General features: G+C 36.6%; 1 pseudogene; it reads left to right on the top strand.

The window, feature by feature from the left end:
- The first annotated feature begins 636 nt into the window (after window positions 1-636).
- LOC123232476 lies at window positions 637-21,589 on the top strand (annotated as a pseudogene).
- The last annotated feature ends 1,418 nt before the right edge of the window (window positions 21,590-23,007 follow it).

The following is a 23,007-nucleotide window of genomic DNA, read 5'->3' as shown; positions in this document are numbered from 1 at the left end:
CCAGAATCAATCTCAGAGAGAATTTTGCCTTGACTTAACAGCATCAGTCCCAGAGTCCATATAGTCCCTTGCTAATACAGAGAAACATATGGTTCCACAGCCAAGGAAGAGGAAACATTATAAATAGGAAATATCATAAGAAACAAAGTTTCTTTGGTCCCATGAGCTCTGTCTGCTAGGGAAAGAGATTCCAAAACATATTTTTCTTTTTCTACTTTGATTCTCCCCTTGGACTCAGACAGAGTTGGAGATGCTACAGGTATAGATGGTCCCCAGAGATTCTACCTGCATGAGGGTGAGGGCTGATGTTAAGGAAAATCAAGACACCTGTCACCTCTCCAAAACAAAAGCATTAAGGATCCAGTCTAAGAGCTACATACTTAAATACTCTCCCCTTACCATTGCTACCCCAAATAGAAGCCTGCTTTACATTTGTTTGTGTTTCCTTTGAAATACAAAATAGGTCTTGGCACTCAGAAGTGATATTTCAGTTACTGGACAGTTCCCCGTCAGAACAAGACCCAAGGAGGCGAGTTTGTTCCATTGCTAGTCACAACTTAAAACTTCCCCAGGCTTGGGACTTTAACTGATTGCAGGGTGATGCTGCCTGATATTAAGAGAAAATTTTCCTTGATTTCTGTCCTCCTGATAATACTCACACAACTGTTGCCTTCTGTGACTAAGACTCAGAAGCCCTACTGTTTCCCAAAAACCAGTCCCAGCCTTTCCAGGGATGGAAATCTGGTGATTGGGAGTTTTCTTCCCCTTTATTCAGTAGAAGTTAGCAGTGTCAGAGGAGCAGGACTGTTTGGGAGCCATCCTGACAAGGGCTGTAGGGATTACAAGTAAGTGTCTATCTGTTTATCTCATAAATGACTCTTTTCACTGTGATGATTACAAATGGTCCTGTAGAAGAAGTTCCATTCTGTTTTCTCTAACATTCTATGATCTCTGACAGTTCTAGCTTTATGATTCCATCACCTGACAGAACCCTCTGGTTGAGCTAATGAGACTGTGTTTGAAAAAACATTTTATAAACTTCAAAGAACCATATTAATATCTATGGGCCTCAGTTTTCTCCCTTATTAAATTTAGATAATAGTACCTATTTCCCAGGCATTTAATAAGACCCAAATGAGATACTATATGTAAAGTGAATAACTATATAAGTATTAGATATTATTATTATTTTCTAACCTCTACAGGCCTTAATTTCCCCCCCCCTTGTAAAATGGCACCTACCTCTGAAGGATTTATGGAGGCATCTCGTTAGCATTTGCTGTCATGCTCAGGCCTCAAATAGCAATATCTATGTGGATAATTCAATTTAATGTTTTGCTTAGATTTTGTTGCCACTGGGAAAATATGGATAACAGTAAATATTTAATGTGTAGAAATGCAAAATCAAGAGAGAAATGGGCACAAATCTTGACTCAAGAACCAGAATTTTGTCTTTCCAAATCTGGATCCTTCTCCAGGAATGTCCTTGCCCGAGCAGTATCATCGTTAAATAGTTTGACAATCCCAGAGTTAAAAGATGTACCTGGCCATGAGATTGGAGGTGAATAAGAGTGGAACATATGTGGAAATGGCCAATAGGAGACTAAAATTCCCTTCATGAGTCCTTATGTCTGCATTTCCGTGTCCTTCATTCTGTCCCTTTATCTAGTGATCATTCTCCATTTCTGGTTTTCCCTTATCCTCTGTTTTCCTCTGCTCACCAGGCAGATCTACATTCAGCAGTCAAAATACAGAAACAAATTATTATTTGTATTATTACATTATTTGTATTATATGTATTATTACAGTTGATTACATTGTTTGAATATATTTTAATGTTCTCCTTCTTTTCTTTTTAATCTACTGCTATTTTTCATCTACTGCTCAGAACTTGTCCCAGTTGAATACATATTGTGACTTTTGTAAAAGTTTGAATAACTTCTATTTTGATTGAGTTGTATAAAAGAAAAGGTAGAGGTTAGTTATGAGGAGGGGAAGCTCCTGCCATCAAAATTATAATTGAATAGAACAAAAATATAAGAATGGTTAACCTGGAGAATCATCAAGTATTTACCATACAGCTCTTATATATCAGGCACTGTTCTAGGAGCAGCTGAGAATATAAACACAAAGAAATAAACCAACCCATCTCATCAGTTTATATTTTAATGAAGGAGACAACAATTATACATAAACTATATATGAAAGAAATTAAACTTCATAAATATGGTGTTCATATTCAGTCATGTTTGAGATTTGGTGACCCCATTTGGGTTTGTCTTGGCAAAGATATTAGAGTGGTTAGTTTTGTCATTTCCTTCACATGCTAATTTTACCAGTGAAAAAACTGGGGCAAAAGGAGTTAAGTAGCTTGCTCAGAGTCACTCAACAAGTAAGTTTATGAGACCAGATTTAAACACAGGTCTTAATAGTCACTAATTCTAGACCTGGCACTCTTTACACTAAGATATACACTATACACTAAGATAATTTGGGAGGGAATCACAACCTATTTGGGATATTAGAATTAGATAAAACTTAATTTAAAAAAAAGATGTGTTTAAGCTGTGTCTTAAATGAAGGAAAAGGCCTCAAATAATGCTGGGATATATTCCAGGAATATAAGATTGCCAGTTCAAAGATACAGAGACCACAGATTCTATGAATCACTTCCATTTTATTGTTTTAGAAAGATTCAAAAGATATACTGGAAAAATAAGGTAGCAGACACTGAGATCCTTTTTTCAAATGAGAACTGCTCTTTTCCTTTATATCCTAGACCTTCTGCACAGGGTCTGACACATATTAAGTGTTTCATAAATGTTTGTTGATTGATTCTAATGGAATAGCTTTGAATATTTTGTTCTTAGTTTACTACTCTCTATCCCTCAGGTGGCTGTACAAAAATTACCAGCAGGTCCTGGCCCTGGTATTTGCTGTGGAAGAGATTAACAGGGACCCCAATCTGCTACCTAATATTTCTTCTCTGGGATTCCACCTCTACAATGCCTACCACAGTGATGAGAGAACCTTGGAGAGCTCCCTGAGGTGGCTGTCTGGGCAGGGCCAGCTCATTCCTAACTACAGCTGCAGGCAACAGGAGAAGCCTGTGGCTGTCATTGGAGGAGCCACATCAGCTCTGTCTGTCCAGATGGGGACCCTGCTAGAGCTCTACAAGGTTCCACAGGTGGGGGATACTGAGGCTGCCACCTTTTGTGCTTTTCTCAAACTACTCAGACTTGGAAGTAGTGGAGTTGTCAGTCAGTACTGGCCAGACTATGGACTGATGATAGAATTTATTACCCAATTTTTGTCATGCCTAAGGGTCCTAGAGATGAGCTAGAGCAAACTCCCTATTGCACTACAGCAAACTCTGAAGATCAACATGAGCAACACTTTCCTAAGGCCACACATCTCCTCGACAGCAGAGCTAATATGAGAGCCCAAATGCCTAGGCTTATAGTTCAGAACATGGGTCAACAAACTGCATTGTCTCTGCATTTCAGAGGGAAAAGAATGGAAATAAAATTAATTAAAAAACGATTCTAGTGTTCCAGACAAGAGGTGATGAGCTTATGGACAAGGTGCTGGCAATGTGAGAGACCAGAAGAGGACAAACTAAGAAACATTTATTTACTATATGCTAGAAACTTCAGGTACAAAGAACAAGAAGAGTACTTGCATTCAGTGAGGTGTTACAGGGAATTTATAATTTATAGATAGACTTATGTAGTGTGTAAAGTAAAAGGCATACCAAGCAAAGCTGGTTGAGGATGAGAACATTTTATGGAGTAAATTTGAGATAACCTAAAGGGGGAGGTGATACCTTTAAAGGGGACCATGAACATGCTCTTATAGAAGGTGAAATTTCAGATGAAAGAAGCTAGTAAATCTAGAAAGTCAAGCCAAGCAGGGGGTTTCAGGTAGGGCAGATAGGCAAATAAAAAGGTGCAAAGGTGGGAAATGGGTTGTGTTTGAGGCTTGTAGCACAGAAAGATGAGAATGCCAGTCAATGTAGAATGTGTAGAGTGGAGTAAAGTATAAAGTGATTCGAACTATAGGAAGGGACCAAGTTTCAATTTGCTTTAAAAGCCAGAGAATCTTGTATTTGACCTTAGAAGAAATTGAGAACCATTGAGGCTAATTGACTGGGAGCCCAATATAGTCATATCTGTATTTAGGGAGATTACAATGGCAGATGAAAAGAGGACAGAGTTGAGTGGATAGATTCTGGGGAAAGGAGATCAACCAGAAGGTTATTAAAATAGGATAGGTGTGAAATGATGAGCATTCAAGCTGGGGTCATGACAGTGTCAGAGGAAAGTATACAGAAAACATTACAATGTCCCAGTCAATAGGACCTGACAACAGATTAGAGATGAGAGGGTGGTGTATCAAAAGAGTTAGAAATAAAAAAAATGACTTCTAGGAAGATGTTTCTGTTTTTGACAGTAATGGTGAATTTAGGAAGAGAAGAAGGTTTGAGAAGGGGTGAGTTTGTGGAGTGGGGAAAAAGTTCAATTTGGCACTTAATTGAGTTTTAGATGTCTATGAGAAAGTGAGCTCAGTGTGCAAAAATCAATTGGAGATTCAAGATTAAGGGTGAGGAAAGAGGATATGGCTGGATAAATAGATCCCAAATTCTATGTAGGTTGAACGAAAGATGTGGTCACTAAATGGATATGGAGAGATTAAAGGAAAGGAGCCAGTCAAGGATGATTAAGAGGTTATGAACATGGGTTACAGGGAGGTGTCAGTGGCTGATTTCAGTAGAAAAGGGCAAGACGGAAAAGGAGAAGTTTGGGGATAGTTTAGCAGTGAGCTACATTTTCTTTTTTCTGTATATTTTATTTTTCCTCTTACATTTAAAAACAATTTTAACATTTGTTTTTAAATTTTTTGAGTTCCAATTTTTCCCTCTCAATCCCTCTCTTAAACTCATCTAGAGGAAGACGCAAATTGATATAGATGATATGTGTGCACTCATGAAAAACATATTTACATATTAGTCCTGATACAAAAAAAAAACATAGACCAAAGGAAAAAGATGCTAGCAAGGATGAAGCAGGCAAAGCCCAAGGGAAGCTTTTACATACATGATGAAATGTAATGATCAACTAATTATTTACAAGGGGTACAATAGATTTGGTTTACCTCATCAAATTTAGATAGAGTATCCTATAGGACAGTGGTCAGCAACCTTTTTGGCCATGAGTGCCATAAAAGCCACATTTTTTTAAATGTAATTTCTTGAGAGCCATACAGTGCTCACAGTGCCGCTCCTGTAACAGTGCCTGAAAAAAAAATGGACTTTATGGCTCCTGCAGAAAGAGCCATATCTGGCCCTCAAAAGAGCCGGATATGGCTCAAGAGCCATACATTGCCAACCCCTGTTATAGGATAATAGATCAATATGTCAATATGTAACCATCTAACCCAGATTCCCAGAGAATGCATACATCAGTAGTTTTATAAGAACATTCAGTCACAGTGGGAGGAGTGGAAAGGAGGGTTTTAGGGGCTATGTGTCCAACTTCAGCTGAGCTATGACCTTGGTTTTACTGAAGGTCTATGTCCTCCAGAGTTTTGCTCCTTGGAAGTCCTTGGGCTTTGCCTGCTACATCCTTGCTAGCATTTTATTAAAACTTTTGCAAGACTGTTAATTAAAGAAACTGGTGTACAGTCTTTCTCTTCTTTTGCCCTTCCCGGTTTAGGTATCAGCACCGTATTTGTGACTTACAAGGACTTTGGTAGGACTCCTTTTTTGTCTATTTTTGAAATGTTTATATTGCATCAGGAATAATTAGTTTTTAAATGTTTGGAAGAATTCACTTAAGAATTCATCTGACTAGGAATTTCTTTTTTTGGCACTCATTCATGACTTGTTCAATGTCTTTTTCTAAGAAGGTATTATTTACATGTCTTTTTCTTCTTTTATTAATCTGTGCAATTTATATTTTATAATTATTTATCCATTTTACTTACATTATTAGATTTATTGGCATATAATTGAGCAAAATTGCTCCTAATAATTGCATGTCTTTCCTCTTCATTGCTAGTGACTTCACTTTTTATACTGCTATTTCAGTTTTCTTATTTCTTATTTCAATAAAATTGAGAGTATTTTATATTTTTTTATAAAATGAGCTCCTACTTTAATTAATTAGTTCAATAGTTTTCTTGCTTTCATTTTTATTAATCTCTCTTTTGACTTTCAAAATTTCCAATGTTTAATGTGTTTAATTTTAATGTATTTAAGTTTAATGGTGTTTAATTAGGGATTTTAAATTTCTTCTTTTTCTATTTTTTTAGTTGCATGCCCAATTCATTATTCTGCTCTTTCTCAATTTTACTGATGTAAGCATTTAGAGATATAAATTTTCTTAAAAATATTTGTTTGGCTGTATTGAATAAATTTTGGTACACTGTCTTATTACTCTCATTAACCAAATTGAATTTTTTGTCTTTGTTCTCTGACTCACTCATTTTTGGGATTCTATTATTTACTTTACAATTAATTTAAATCTAGCTTTCCACAGCCCTCTATTGAATATAATTTTATTGCATTTTGATTGAAAAATGCATTTAATATTTCTAATGTTCTGTATTTTGTATTCTCTCACAAAAATGGCCAATAATGAAATATATTTTGTGTGATATACAACTTAAATAAAATTGCTTCTCATATCAGGGAGGGGGGAGGGAAGATAGAGAGGGAGATAATTTGGATCTTAAAATTTTGGACTGTGTATACTGAAAATTATTATTAGATGTGATTGGAAAAATAAAATGTTTAAAAAGTTTTGAATACTGTACCATTTGGTGCCTATATGTTCATTGATATTACTCTTTTGGCTCTTAGGTATAGTTTACTTCTTTATTTCTTTGAATTAGACATATTTCACTTTTGCTTTGTCTAAGATCATTATTGTTAGTCTTACTTTAAAAAAAACCTTCACCTGAAGTATAATATATTTTGCTTCTGCCCTTTATTTATACTTTCTGCATGTATGGCTCTCTGCTTCAAATGTGTTTCTTGTAAACATCATATAGTTAAATTCTGAGTTTTTATCCACTCTGATATCCACTTCTATTGTATGGATGAGTTCATCCCATTTACATTCACAGTTATGAATACTAATTGTGTATTTCACTCCATCCTATTTACCCTCTGTTTGTTCTTCCCTCTCTTGGTCTTTCTCCCTTCTTTTAGCCTATTCCTCTTCAAAACTGTTCTGCTTCACAACACTCCCACTCCCACAATATGCCCTCCATTTAATCGACTGTACCTTCTCTCATTATGCTTCTTTGCTAGTTCCATGTAGGACAAGATATATTTCTATACTCAACTAACTGTGTTATTCTCTCTTTCATTCAATTCTGATGACCCAAAGTTTCAAGCATTCTACACTTCCCTCATCTTTCTCTCCTCTATAACAAAATTCTTCCTTTTCTATCTCTTTCATGAAACAATTTACCCCATTCTACCTCTCCCCTCCCCTTCTAGCAATGCATCCCTCTTTCTCCAATATTAATTTTATATTTTTGAAATCATGCCATCATAGGTGCCTCACACTCATGCCCTTTATCTATTGTCTCCCCCTCTTCTCTGCCTCCAAAACCCATTGAACAGCCAAGAAAAATTAATACTATTGAAAACAAATATAGAAACGCAAGAAAAATTTGTACATTAACTATGTTTCAAGAAAATTAAAAAGAAGAAAATAGGTTTCAATCTCTACTCTGAGTTCATAATTCTCTTTCTGGAAGTGGATAGCATATTTCATCATGAATCCTTTAGAACTGACGATGGTCATTGTGCTGATCAGAGTTACTAAGTCTATCTTATTTCATTAACTTTATGATATTGCTGTTACTCTACAAATTATTCTTCTGGTTCTGTGAACTTCAATTTGCATCAGTCCAGGCAAGCCTTCTCAGCTTTTTTGACACTATCTTTCTTAGAGAAATATATTTCTTATAAAACATTCCATCATATTCATATACCATATCTTGTTCGGTTCTTCCCTAATTCATGGGCATCCCCTCAGTTTCAAGTTCTTTGCCACCTCACAAAAAAAGAGTTTTTCTACACATGGATATTTTTCCTTTTTTAATCTCTTTGGAATATATGCCTAATAATGTTGTCATTGGGTCAAAGGGAGTTCACAATTTAGTAACTTTTGAGATAAAGTTCCAAAGTGCTTTCCAGAATGGTTAAACCATGCCTCAATGTCACCAATCCAGCCTCTTTGACATTTGTCATTTCTTTCATTGCCAACTTTGCCAATCAGATAACTGTACAATGGAACCTCACATTTACATTTCTCTAATTATTCCAGAGTTTAATAATTATTTACCGTGGCTCAGGACTTCTTCCTCTAACAACTGTATGTTTCTATCCCTTAATTATTTATCAGTTGGGGAATAAATATCATTCTTGTAAAGGTGTTTCCATGCCTTACATATCTTGAAATTGAGACTTTTATCAAAGTAACTTACATCAAAGATTTTCATCAAATGGCCTATTTCCCTTGTGATTTAACCAACTTGGCTTTGTTTCTGAAAAAGAATTTAATTTTATGTAATTGAAATCATCCATGTTATCTTCTTTTTTCTTAAACCCTTACCTTCCATCTTAGAATCAATGCTGTGTATTGGTTCTAAGGCAGAAGAGTGGTAAGGGCTAGGCAATGGGAGTTATGTGACTTGCCCAAAGTCACAGAGCTAGGAAGTGTCTGAGGTCAAATTTGAACCCAGGACCTCTCATCTCTAAGCCTGGCTCTCAATCCACTGAGCTACCTAGCCGCCCCCACCCCCAATTTTATTTTCTTGATCCTTTCCATCCTCTCCTTAATCAGGAATTATTTTCTAATCAATAGATTTGAAAGGTATTTTCTCCTTCCTTTTTAATTTTTTTATGTCAGTCTTCATGTCTAAAATGTGTGCCTATTTGAAGGTTATATTGATACATGGTATAAGACTTTTACCTACCTATTTACTGCCATTCTATATTTTGGTTTTCTCGGCACTTTTTGTTAAATAGTGATTTCATACCACTATTGGCTGAGGTCTTTAAAATTTATCAAAAATTATGTTACTGTGATCATCTTGTTGTATAGTGTTTATAACATCTATTCCACTGAACAATCTCTATTTCTTAAACAATACAAAACAGTTTTAATGATTATCCATTTATAGTAAAACTTGAAGTCTGGTACATCTAGGGAATTGTTATGATTAAAAATGATAAAGACTGATGTAAATATAGAAATTAGTAGTTTAATTAAAGCCATGGCCATGCTGGTAAAATTATTAGACCACGCACCAGAAAGAATTCAAAACTCCTGCCGGCATTTTACCTTTCCTATTGCGTGCCTCCGGGTAGCTAAAGAGGGCTTACTTTTGGATTTCCTCTCATTTAAACTGTTCTCTGCGTGGTGACGCAGGTGTCCCCATGCTCAAAGAACCAGAATTGGAAACACATTGGACCACAGAAATGTAGTTTGATAGTTCTCACGTGTCCATAGAAAATATATATACTTTTAGATGGCATCTCCCAAATTCTAATTTTACAGGTTCTTTGTGATTTTTTTCATAATTTCCCTTGAGATCATTTATATCTTATTCTTCCACATCAATTTAATTATTTTTATATAATTATGGTGAAATCTTTGAAGGTTTATTCTTACAAATAGAATTGATTTAGATAACATTATAAACATTACCAGGGAATTCTTAAATCCATTGCCTTTCTTCTAAAACTAGAAATTTTAATAATAATTTTTACTTTCTTATAATTCCCTCAATAATATCAAAGTTAGAGAAACCAAAATGTCCCATGTTTCTTTCCCATGCAGATCAGCTATGGACATTTTGATTCCATTCTAAGTGACAAGGCCCAGTTTCCTTCTCTCTTCCAGCTGGCCCAAAGGGACTCCTCTCTGCACAGTGGTGTGATCCGCTTAATGGTACATTTTGAATGGACATGGGTGGGTCTGGTGACCACAGATGATATGAGAGGTGAGGAATTCCTCTGGGCCTTAAAAGGGGAGATGCTCAAGCATGGCATCTGTCTGGCCTACACAGAGAAGCTCCCAGTCAGTGAGAGACGACACGAAGAATCCCAGGATATGTTTATGCCACGTATCTTACAATCCTCAGTCAGAGTCTTCATTATCCATGGTGACACGGATTCACTCATGATCCTTAGATATTCACAGCCTGTTTTTGTCTATGTAGGGAAAGTGTGGATCACCACATCTCATTTGGACATTACAATGAGGCCCCATTGGAATGATGGTTACACTTTCCATGGAGCACTTACATTTTCACATATAACAAATGAGATACCTGGTTTTAAGACTTTTCTTAGGACAGTGAACCCTGCCAAATATCCAAATGATATTTTACTTAAGGAGTTCTGGTGCTCAGCATTCAAGAGTCAAGAGAAACTTGAAAATCAGGAGCAAAATGAGTGCTCACCAAATGCCTCCTTGGAAGCTCTGCCTGTTAGTTTCTTTGACATGTCTATGACTGGTCTGAGTTATACCATCTACAATGCTGTATATTCTGTGGCCTGGGCCCTCCATGAAATGCTTCTGGGGACATCAGAGAAAGTATCTGTAAAAGATGGAGAAAGCGGGCTATTTCAGCCATGGCAGGTAACATTAAATGCCTACAATGTGCCAGCTATTGTGGTAAATACTAGAAATGTATCAATGCTTCTAGAATATGTTATTTCTTCATTGTGGCTGCTTCTTATCCCAGTATAGTTTGAAACTTGTCTATAAAATATAGTCTTAGAGTTTCCTAATAAATTCATAAATGAATAAATAAGTAATTTATTAAGAGCTTAATTTCAGCCAGTTTAATTGAACATCATACTAAAACCACATAATCTAGCTTGGAGAAAAAAATCTAAACTTGCATAGTTTGTCAATGTTCTCAGATATATCTGTGCCCCAAGACAATTTGAAGTGACATTTTTAAAGAATCTTGAATCAGAAAAAGTTATAACATGTTAAAAATACATTTTGGGGTAAACATTACAGAACAATAATAGCAGATGTGGATTAGAGTACATAAAGAACCCCTTGAGGCAGTGTAATTAAGAAAATCTGCATCTTTCTATTCAGCTTGGATTAATTACCACATTTTAAGGTTCAAAAATTGTAAATTCAAATTTGTTCTCCAAGAGACTCTACTAATTCACACTAAACAGGTCCTACCTAATGGAGACAAGAGTTAAGTTTAGTCATCATCTGTCATCTCTTTCCTGACATCTTGGCCTGTGTTCTTGCCATATTTTCAAACAGGAAAAAGTCTGGAAAGCATTGTTAAACCAGAAAACTCTCATTTCTTAATATTTTCATTTGAACTGGAAAATAAAAGTTTGTAATATGATTTTACATTAGCAATTCTAAAATCAATCAGCAAGAATGTATGAAATGCTACTGTGTGGTTGGCAATGTAGATAAAAAAAATGACAATTAAAGAGTCCTTGTCTTCATGAAGCTTGTGACCTATTAGAAAACAAAACATGAACATATGAAAATATATTCAGAATAAAAACAAATTAAATATGAGGCTATGTACAGTCTAAATGGTCTTATCTAAAAGGGGGAATGAATGAATTGTATGGAGAAGTAGTCCATGCAAAGAGACAGGGAGGCAAGAGACATAATGTAGAGTTTAGGCCATAGCAATAAATTCAAACTACCTACAATATAGTGTGTGAAGAAAATAAGGTAAAATATGATAAGATTCTTTTTAAAAATACATCATCATGAATTCTCTACAATATACTCCAAGTTGTTAATATGCACAGTTGTCATAGTATATTTCCCTTAATTTCAAAAGGAACTCAGGAGAGATTTTTTTATTTCTCTTTGTGAGCTGACTTTCTTGCCACTAACATATGACCTAATATGGCTCACTTCTTTCCTCAATGTGATGCTCCCTTCCCACCTTTACAACATTATGAGGAGGGCATTATTATTATCCCTATTATACAGATGAAGAAGATGAGACCCAGAGATTTTAGTTTATTCCAGAGTCAAACACCTACTAAAAATCTGGACATTTGAAATCAAGCCTTATTTACTCAAATCCAGCCAGTTGTCCTCTAGGCCACTTATCTTTATGAGATGAAGTCTCTTAGAGAACTATCAACTTTCTTTGAGAGAAATTGTAGCAAATTTGTCTATCCCTGTGTGGAAAATCAGACTGATTAATTGAAGACAGTCCTATTCAAGGATTATTGAAAATCTCCACTGGCCCAAAGGGCGAGACTAGACTAGATCTTCTGTTAGTAGCAACAAATTCCACTAAAATGTATACACGTTTCTGACTTTCCATGCCTGGCTCTCTCTCAGAAACATAATTTTTATTAAAAATATAAATATAAATACAAATATATACACATACACACTGCAACTTTGGGTTACATTTTCTCCATAGCATTTGATGGAGGAGCTTACTCTGGAAGTGAAAGGAGGACAAGCTTGTGAGAACTGTGTGACCTCATTGCCTAGCTAGAGTGATGTTATTGTGAGCACTACATGAAGGATTGAATGTGCCCTTCTTGCTCAGAAGTCAATTCACATAATTTTTAAAAAATATGGTAGTGATTGGTTACATGATTCATAATTTTTCCCACTCCTCTCACCTTCCCCCTCCCAGAGCTAACAAGCAATCCCACTTAGTTATCTATGTATCATTTGGCAGCTGGGTAGCTCAGTGTATTGAGAGCCAGACCTAGAGACAGGAGGTCCTAGATTCAAATCTGGCCTCCGACACTTCCCAGCTGTGTGACCCTGGGAAAGTCACTTGACCCCTATTGCTCACCCTTACCACTCTTCCACCAAGGAGCCAATACACAGAAGTTAAGGGTTTAAATAAATAAGTAAATTTAAAAAAATCTATTTACATATTATCAATATTTGCAGTAGATGATTCTTTAATATCAACATCCCCAATCCTGTTCCCATTGAACCACGTGATCAATAATATGTTTTTCTCAGGGGGCAGCTGGGCTAGCTCAGTGGATTGAGAGCCAGGCCTAGAGACGGGAGGTCCTAGGTTCAAACCCGGCCTCAGCCACTTCCCAGCTGTGTGACCCTGGGCAAGTCACTTGACCCCCATTGCCCACCCTTACCACTCTTCCACCTATGGGACAATGCACCGAAGTTAAGGGTCTAAAAAAAAAAATAAAAAAAAATTTAAGAAAAAAAAATAATATGTTTTTCTTCTGCATTTCTGCTCCCACAGTTCTTTCTCTGGATGTGGAGAACATCTTTCTCATAAGTCCCTCAGCATTGTCCTGGGTCATTGCATTGCTGCTAGCAGCAAAGTCAATTACATTCAATCATGCTACAGTGTATCCATCTCTGTGTACAATGTTCTCCTGGTTCTGCTTCTTTCACTCTGCATCAATTCATGGTAGTCTTTCCAGCTCACACGGAATTCCTCCATTTCTTTACTCCTTTCAGCACAATAATATTCCAACACCATCAGATGCTACAATTTATTTAGCCATATTCCAACTGATGGATACTCCTTCATTTTCCAATTTTTTTGCCACCACAAAGAGTGTGGCTATAAATATTTTTGTACATGTGTTTTTCCTTATTATCTCTTTGGGGTACAAACCCAAAAGTGGTATGGCTGGATCAAAGGGCAGGCAGTCTTTTAAAGCCCTTTGGGCATAATTCCAAATTGCCCTCCAGAATGGTTGGATTAATTCACAACTCCACCAGCAGCATATTAGAGTAAATTCACATCATTTAAATAAACATTTCTTGAACACTTGATAACATAACTGAAACTCACTTTCCTTGGTGCTGAAAATATAAAAGTATCCCCATAGTAGAGTATAGAGACTATTTTCTAGATGTGTTCTTAAAGAAACAAGGATATTTATTTTCCTCACCAAACAAGAGCACAAACATCTAGTCATAAACCCTAGGGTGTCCTAGGTCATGCTTTGGGGAGATCCTTGCCCTTGGCCAGAAGAAAGTGACTGATGTTTCTCTTCCCTTTCAGCTCCATTCCTTTCTGAAGAACACCCAGTTTAACAACAGTGCTGGTGACCAGGTGTTTCTGGATGACACAGGAAGTTCTGAGGCTCAATATAGCATTATGAACTTTTTGCACTTTCCTAATGATACTGAAGCTTTAGTAAAAGTGGGGCAGTTTATCCCCAGTGCTCCACTTGGTCAAGATTTCACCATCTGTAAAGAGGCCATAGTGTGGGGTTGGTTGGAATCAAAGGTCAGAGATAATTTCAATATTAATTTGAGACTTCCAGCCATAGAAATACATTTTGTTTATTAGACTATGTACACAAAGAGCTTTTAAATATTAAAATCCTGCATAAATATTAGGTATTCTTATTAATTCATGCATAGTCATATTTCTATAGAGAATATCTTAATCTGGAACTTGTCTACATTTTCCCTAAGAAATCTCAGGAATAAATAGCAAGTAATCAAGTAAGATATTATTCCCACCATGTATTTCATATGCTGTATTATGCCAGACCACCCATTCACTTGACTTCAACTAAAGTAAATCATTCAGTCATTGTGAAGTTCTGCCTAATGAAACTGAACAATGGGTTGAGTTAATTTATTTTATATGAGCTGCATTTTATAATATTCTAGAACAATTTGATTTACCATTAAATGTACCAAATTGCTGTGGGGTTTGCTATTAATTTCCCTGAAAAACCTGCTCTGTCACATCTTTTAACTCTGTATGCCTTACTTCTTATATGGATAAAAATAGTAGTCTTTCTTTCAACAATAAAGATTGTTACAATGAACCATATTGCACTTAGAATTAGATATTTTTATAGTCCAACAACCTCCTTTTTCAGATAAAGAATCTGAAGGCCAGGGCAGAGGAGTAGCTCAGTTTGAGACACCTTGCAATGATGAAAGGGAATAAAAATTAGAATGCAAGTGTAGGAGATATTCTATTGTGTGTACTTATTGATTTATGGGCCAGAGAGAAGTCCTAAAACTCTTCTACAAAACATGATTTCATTACTCATTATTCACAAAATGATAGAATAAATTCTCACACAATAATCTACCATCTGTTGTTATGGTCCAGACCCTTGAAGCACTTTCTTCTCTTTTCACTATTCAGGTTCCCCTTGCTGTGTGTAGTGATAGCTGTGCCCCTGGATTCAGGAAAATCCCACTGGAGGGAGAGCCCATCTGCTGCTTTGACTGTTCAGCTTGTCCAGAAGGGGAGATTTCCAATCAAATGAGTAAATATTTGTAATGACTTTCCCTAACAAATCCAATGAAGGTATAATAGATAGCTATTCAGGTCTTGTTGATACATAAAATTCATGGGAACACTGATGATAAAGTAACAAAATATGCAATCCCAAAGGGAAGCAGATTGTTTTCTTTCTTGGTGTGGATCTCATGTCCTTGTTCTCTTTCAGGTCCTGCACACCTTGGCATTAGGATAAGCATCAGTTGGATGAATATGTAGGATCATAGATCTAGAGTGGGAAGGAACCTCCAGAGCCAACCAGTTCAATTCCTTTATTTGACCAGTCAAGGAAAAATCAGAAAATGAGATGTGACTGCACAGATCTATTGATGTCAAGTGACTTGTCCAAGGTTACAAAAGAAGTATCAGAGTTAGGATTTCTACCCAGGTCCTCTGAGTCAGTGCTTTTCCCACTGTTTTCTTGGTATTCATCCTCTGTTTTTAAAGAGGGTCAATGACATTACAGGGTAATGAAAAACTTGTGCATGAATTGGATTTAATTGAGGGAGAGTTGAACAAAATTATTAGCCTCACTCTTCCAGAGTCATCAAAGTCCAGTGGCAAGACAAAGGTGAGGATGACTGGCTATGGCCTGGGATGCAGTAGATGTCCTTGGCACCTCCAATGTCTGATCATGCTTTACGTGCTCCACTGCTTCTGGTTCTCCTGCCTTCGTGACCATTAAACAAATTGTTTTTATCCACAATTCCATAGGGGAAAGTCTTCATGTGTTTGGGGTAAACACCGCCCCCCAATTCACTAAAAGGTTTATGGCCTATTAGTGATTCTCAGCCTGGTTTAACCCATCTCCTTAGATGCTTTACCAGGGTGTGGCTGCTATGCATGCTACAGCTTCTTAGAGTCATGGGTAAGAGCTGGCTGCCAGAAGGACACCAAAGATGAAAGAACAACCCTGAAAAGGGCTCAACAAGCCCTCACATTAGAGATGATAGTCCTTCTTGAACACTCATATACTCGATAGTGCATTCATTGTACTCTGGTGTAGTGGATATAGGACTGGACCTGGAGTCAAGAAAATCTTGATTTAATTTCCATTTCCTATACTTTTTAGCTGTGTGTCTCTGTTGTAGCATAGCTTCCATTGGTCTCAATTTCCCCACACTTCTAAAATGATAGGATTAGATGAGATAGTCTGCAGGTTCATTCAATCTTGACTCCCATGATCTTTGAAAGACAAAGTGGTTCAATGAAAAGAACAGTTAATAAAGGGTCAGAGGATTGGGGATCAAATACTATCTTTGATATTTACCATCTGTATGACCTTGGGCAAGTCATCTTACCTCAGAAGTCCTTAATTTCCTCATTTCTATAATAAAATGATTGATATAGATGGCATCTAAGATCCTTTCCAGGACTAAACCTGTGATTCTATGTAGATATATGAGTACTAGGATGAAGGTAACTGTGTATGTCAGTAGATTACTATTTGATATGAAAGCGGGTACAATACTTAATATCTCCATACAACTAAACACATAAGTTATACTGAAATTCTTGCTGAAGAAATTCACAGTGAAAATTCTCTTTATGTGCTATTAATTACTGAAATAACCTTGGTACGTGCTGAACAGCCATTTCCTAAGTCCACTGAGACAGCTCTCCTACTTTGGCATTAACATTAGCCACCCCCACAGGGGTTGTTGACATCAGTCATCATGTGTCCATCAGCACTGATTAGTGGAATCATACTCAAATGAGAAAGGGGAAAAAGAAAAAATCAAAATAAGATCATATCTCAAACCCAATTGCACAATGTAAAATTCAAACGTGCACAAAAAATTCAGATTGATTACTTAAAAATGAAATCTATTGTCTCCCTAGCATGACCACAATCCATAGTATGCATACATAAGTTTTTCTCTTCATGAATGCTTGGCATAGGCTTTAATACAAAACTAAGACAAAGTCAGAAAAGGACATAAATTCCAAGAATTAAGAATTCCCATTTGGCTGCTATGCCATATTGTTTTTTTCCACATACCAAGATAGAAGTACAGGCTCACACATCACTCTATGTACTCTCATCACAGAAAAGGCAGAGAAAAATTCACCATCAAAAACTGTAGCCCGTCTTGTCAAGACTTCAGTTTATGATGGGAGAGTGTATCATTAGGAAGAGAATTGAATAAAGACAGCAAGGAATAGGCATTTTCAGTATGAAGAAGTATTTCTGCTGAAGTCCCTTGGGAATCAGTGCTTAGATTATTTGACTTTAAATTTTGATAATGCATCTAAAAAAGGGAGTGAACAGTGACTCCTATAATAACAACAGTAGCATTCATATAGTACCTTAAAGGTTGCAAATCATTACAAATATTACTTCCTTTTATTTGCTCCCAAATCTTGAGAAGTAGGTTCTACTAAGATTCTCATTTTACAAATGAGGAACTGAGGTAAACAGAGGTTAAGTGACTTGCCAAATGTCATACACCTAGTAAGTTAAAATATTTGAGGTAACATTGGAACTTGGATTGTCCAAATGCAGTGTTTTTTTCATAGCACATCCTAGCACTGTTAACAAGCATGGACTCCTCCAGGCAGCTCTTCCAACTTATCTGATAGGGATCAACTTCAGGAAAATGTCATTGAGCTGAGTGAATAGGCTAAAACAGTAAGTGAGTTATATCATGGAGAAGTGTGATTGAAGACATGAAAAAAATGGGCAAACTCATCACACAATAGACCATACAACAATTGAATGTTCTCATTTCCTGATCACATGCTTTAGCAAAACATTTCCATAGGACAAAGTTGGCATCCTCAAGATGATTGTTGGAGCAACAACATTGTGTGATGATTAACTATGGAAATTTGGCTACTCTAAGCAATGCATTGGTCTGGGACAATCCTGAAAGACTTCTGATGGAGAATACTATCCACTTCCAGAGTAAGAAATTTTAGAGTTGGATGGATGTGGATCAAAGCATACTATCTTTTGCAACAGCATATTTATGGTTTTATTTGAGGGTTTTATTTTTGTATGAGTGTGCTCTTACAACAATGACTAATATGGAAGTGTGTTTTGCATGATAATAAAAACACAATTATTGGAAAACAAAAATGGAAACTACACCAAAAATGAACCCTCTTTGACTATCTACTCTTAGTCTTTTTAAATCATAAAATAATTCAGAAGGGCTCTATAGACATTAAGACTCTCATCCATTATTGAATTGGAAGGATTTGGTCACTCTATGTAAATCAGAAATGAAGCTGGATTCCTGCTTTAACAAGATGTTCACACACAATGATCCCCTGAAAAACCATGAACACTTTGTTTTCTGCTGAGATGGAAAGGTCCATACCATTTATTGACTGACACAATATGAATGCAAAAATAGTTTGGGTAGCTGGATGGCTCAGTGGATTGAGAGCCAGACCTCGAGACAGGAGGTCCTAGGTTCAAATCTGGCCTCAGACACTTCCTAGCTGTGTGACCCTGGGCAAGTCACTTAATCCCCATTGCTTAGCCCTGTAACAAAAAAATTAATAAATAATAGTTCAATAATCAATTCTAAGACAGCTGTGGTAGAGCCAAGTATAAAGGAAGAACTGAGCATCTAAGAATGAATCACTCTTTAGAGGATGGAGGGGGTTTCTAAGTCATATTTCTAATTACCACAAAAACATAATGCCAAAGAAGGCACCCTTTTCAGGAGTCAGAAAGACAGTGTGAAGCAGCTTCAACTACAGTTGAGGGACATATTTTCCAAGCTGACACTGATACGAGGAGATAATCATTTAACACTAGAAGCAACTTCAAGGACTATGACTTCTGGTAGAAAAGGAGAAAGCCAGCTATTTACTGAATAAAATTACTTTTTGCAATAGCGATTTGGGGACAAAGAATATTAGATCAAGAGAGAAATGAATGTTGCCTAACTGTACTGGTAACTCAAGTCACAATAACCATGTTCATTATTTATTTTCTATTTTATCACAATATTCTAAGATTGTGTGTGGGTATATTTGTGGGATAGTGTGACATAGATTTTGAGAGGGAAATGATTTGTAAAAACTATTTCTTACTATTTAATTTTAGTAAAATAAAAAATCTAAACCTTAGTTTTACCTACTTTATCTATTGGCTAATAAGGGGAACTATGTCAGTGAAGCTGGAAATGAATCATGCAATAATATTAGAGGAAAGCCACATTCTCATACTACCTGTAAAACCTAAGAATGATGCAGTACATTCTGGGGATTCAATTCTCAAAAATGAGAACAAATTGATCAAATAGGTGGCACAGTGGATAGAATGCTGGGGAAGGAGTCAGGAAGACCTGAGCTCTAACCCACCCCCAGATCCTTACTAGCTCTGTGACCCAAGGAAAGTCATTTAACTAATGCTTGCCCCAGTTTCTCCCCTGTGAAATTGGTATACTAGAAGGACCACTCTCACAACATTCTTGTTAGGATCAAATGTGATAATCATGGTTAAAGCACAATTCTTGGAAAATAATAGATGGTAAACAAATGCTAGCTTATTATCATTATTATTATGATTAATGTTGGGGAATTTGCATCAAGCACATATGCAATTCATGTATATATAGACCGAGGAATAATTGTTTTCAATTGGGAAAGATAAATACAGAAAAATAACATGATGTAAGACTCCTAAATTATAAGTGGTATAGACACAATATAACTGGGCTTGATCACATTGGTGGCTACCTGTTGTATTGTCTCCAATGTAATAATTAAAATTATGAGACTGAGAGTAGCTTAATAACTTTATTAAATCAAAGAAATAGTACTAGTAAAGAGAGGGAAAGGTAGAAAAAATATAGATACTTAGCTTTCTAATCTATTGGCAGCCATGATGAGCTTATAGCTAAATTCCATCAAGGGTTCGTTCTGCTCTCCTAACTCCAGCCAAAAGATCCCAGCTGGCTTCTGGTCTGACCTTATAAGCTCTTTTCTCCACTCACTAACTCTTACACATCACATCTCAAGAACCAATCATAGTTTCTTAATTTGCCTCAGCCACCCAAGGGTGCAGTGCTTCTGGAATCAGTTTCCCATCTCATTGGTTCCTTGGTTTTTTAACTTCCTTTTCCTATGGGTTTATCTATACTTGAATTTACTGGCATTTGACCTCCAGTCACTGAGAGATGGTGTTAAAAAAAGTGACACAATGGAGATAGAAATTTGCTTCTGACACCAATAATATCTCAAGGGGCACATACCACCAACTGGAGCCAAAAGAATTAACCAGAGCTACTATATTTGTTTACTGGATCTGAGAATAAGGAGAATTTTATAAACATAAAACTGAGATGATTCTTTTTCTCTACAGATATGAAGCATTGTATGAAATGCCCTGAGATTGAGTATCCAAATAAAGAAAGAGATCACTGCTTCCCCAAATCCATTACCTTCCTGGATATCAAAGAACCTCTGGGGATGACTCTAGCCTGTGTAGCTCTTTTCTTTTCTGTACTGACAGCTCTGATTTTCTGGGTGTTTGTGAAGTTCCGTGATACCCCCTTAGTTAAAGCCAATAACCAAGCCCTTAGCTATATTCTCCTCATCTCCCTCACCTTCTGTTTCCTCTGCTCCTTACTCTTCATTGGTCATCCCACTGCAGCCACCTGTCTCCTTCGACAAACTACATTTGGAGTTATGTTTACTGTAGCTGTTTCTTCCATTTTAGCAAAAACCATTCTGGTAGTTCTAGCCTTCAAGGTTACAAAACCTGGGATCAGGAAAAGGATATGGCTGCATCCTAACATGTCAAATTATGTTGTTCTCCTTTGCTCTGGGGTACAAGCAATTCTCTGTGGCATCTGGCTGGGAATCTCTCCCCCCTTTCCAGACATAGACATATATTCTGAACCCAAACAGATCATCATTGAATGTAATGAGGGATCTATCATTGGTTTCTACAGTGTATTGGGCTATGTTGGCTTCCTAGCACTGGGGAGTTTCACAGTGGCTTTCATGGCCAGGAGCCTGCCTGATACTTTCAATGAAGCCAAATTCATCACCTTCAGCATGCTGGTGTTCTGCAGTGTGTGGGTCTCCTTTATTCCTACATACCAGAGTACCAAGGGCAAGGCCACGGTAGTTGTGGAGATCTTCTCCATCCTAGCCTCCAGTGCTGGGTTACTAAGTTGCATCTTTATTCCCAAATGTTATGTGATCTTGCTGAGGCCAGAAGAGAACACTCAAGAATATATAAGAAACAAATCAAATTACAAGAGTGGGAAGCATTCAGGGACATTGCTTCAAATTTCTTCACAAGGAGAAAGAGCTACCTGAGAAATAGCCTATACCATTCTGGGATATCTATGTTTCACTGACTGAGAAACACTTGAATCTTGACTACTTTGTACATTCCATTGATGCTTTCACCTGATTGCTCTAGTTTTGTCACTGATAGCACACTATTAAATCTCCTAATAACATCATTTTGAAAACATACCTCTTTATACTTCTATCTTTTACATTCCACATTTAATGTTCACTTGAGTATTCCTGATTGCATTCCTCCATTTCTTTACCCCTCATTATTTTTAAGAACATCAAAACAGCTACTGTGTATGACTGAATCAATCAACTGATCCACTAATAAACATTTATTTTTATTGTTCAACAATTTTCAATCATATCTGACTCTATCTGACCCCAATTGGTGTTTTCTTGGCAAAGATATTGAAACAGTTTGCCATTTCCTTCTTCAGTTCATTTTATTGATGAGGAAACTGAGGCAAACAAGGCTTTCTCAGAGTCACCCAGCTAGTGTAAGAGACCACATTTGAACTTAGAGAGATAAATCTTCCTGATACCAAGTCTGGCACATCAGGCAGTATGGACCATTTTGTTAGGCAGATATCCTATTTAAAACCAAATAATTTTGAGCATCTACTATGATCAATACTGGTTTAACTCCTAGCATTACAGAAGGAGGTATAATAAAATCCTCAACCCAGAAGGCCTCATTGTCTATTGGGGGAGAGAACAAGCAAAGAAGTTCAAACAAATTATCAACAGGATAAATGGAAGGAATTTTAAAAGGGAAGATGTTAGCATTAGGAAAGATTTCCTATAGAAGATTGGATTTTATTTGGGATTTTTTTAAAAGCAGAAAAGTTGGTGGCTATTTCTAAGCAGATAGAATGCTAGGCATGGGGGATAATCCAAGAAATTTGAGTGTCCTATCTGTAGAGCAGCCTGGATCCGAGTGTCACTGGGTTAAGAGTTTGTATCAGGAAGTAAGGGTCAAGGAAGCAGGAAAAGTAGAAACAAAATAGGCTATAAATGATTTTGAATACCAGAGAACATAGCATTTGATCCTGGAAGTAATAGGAAAGCACTGGAGTTCATTGAATATAGAAGTGAAATGATCAGTCATTTCTTTAGAAAAATCACTGGTAAGTTTAGGGAAAGACGAGGTAGACAGATACAGCAACAGGTTATTGTCCTAATCCAGGTATGAGGTAAAAAGGAACTGTGCTAGAGTGTTGGTAGTGTCGGAGGAGACAAGGGAGATGTTGCAAAAGTAAAATCTGCAGGCTTTGACAACATATTGGATATGGAGATTGAAAGATAAGTGGGGAGTCCAGGATAACTCCTAGGTTGTAAGGTTAAGGTTAAAGAACTGAATATAGCTATTAAGGGTAGGTTTATGGGGGGAATAATGAATCTTGTTTGGGACATACTGAATCGAAGATGTCTACTGGACAT

This window comes from Gracilinanus agilis, chromosome 1 (assembly GCF_016433145.1).
Source record: "Gracilinanus agilis isolate LMUSP501 chromosome 1, AgileGrace, whole genome shotgun sequence".
Classification (NCBI taxonomy): domain Eukaryota; kingdom Metazoa; phylum Chordata; class Mammalia; order Didelphimorphia; family Didelphidae; genus Gracilinanus; species Gracilinanus agilis.
Note: the sequence above shows the minus strand (reverse complement) of the source record. Positions and strands in the feature narration are given on the sequence as shown.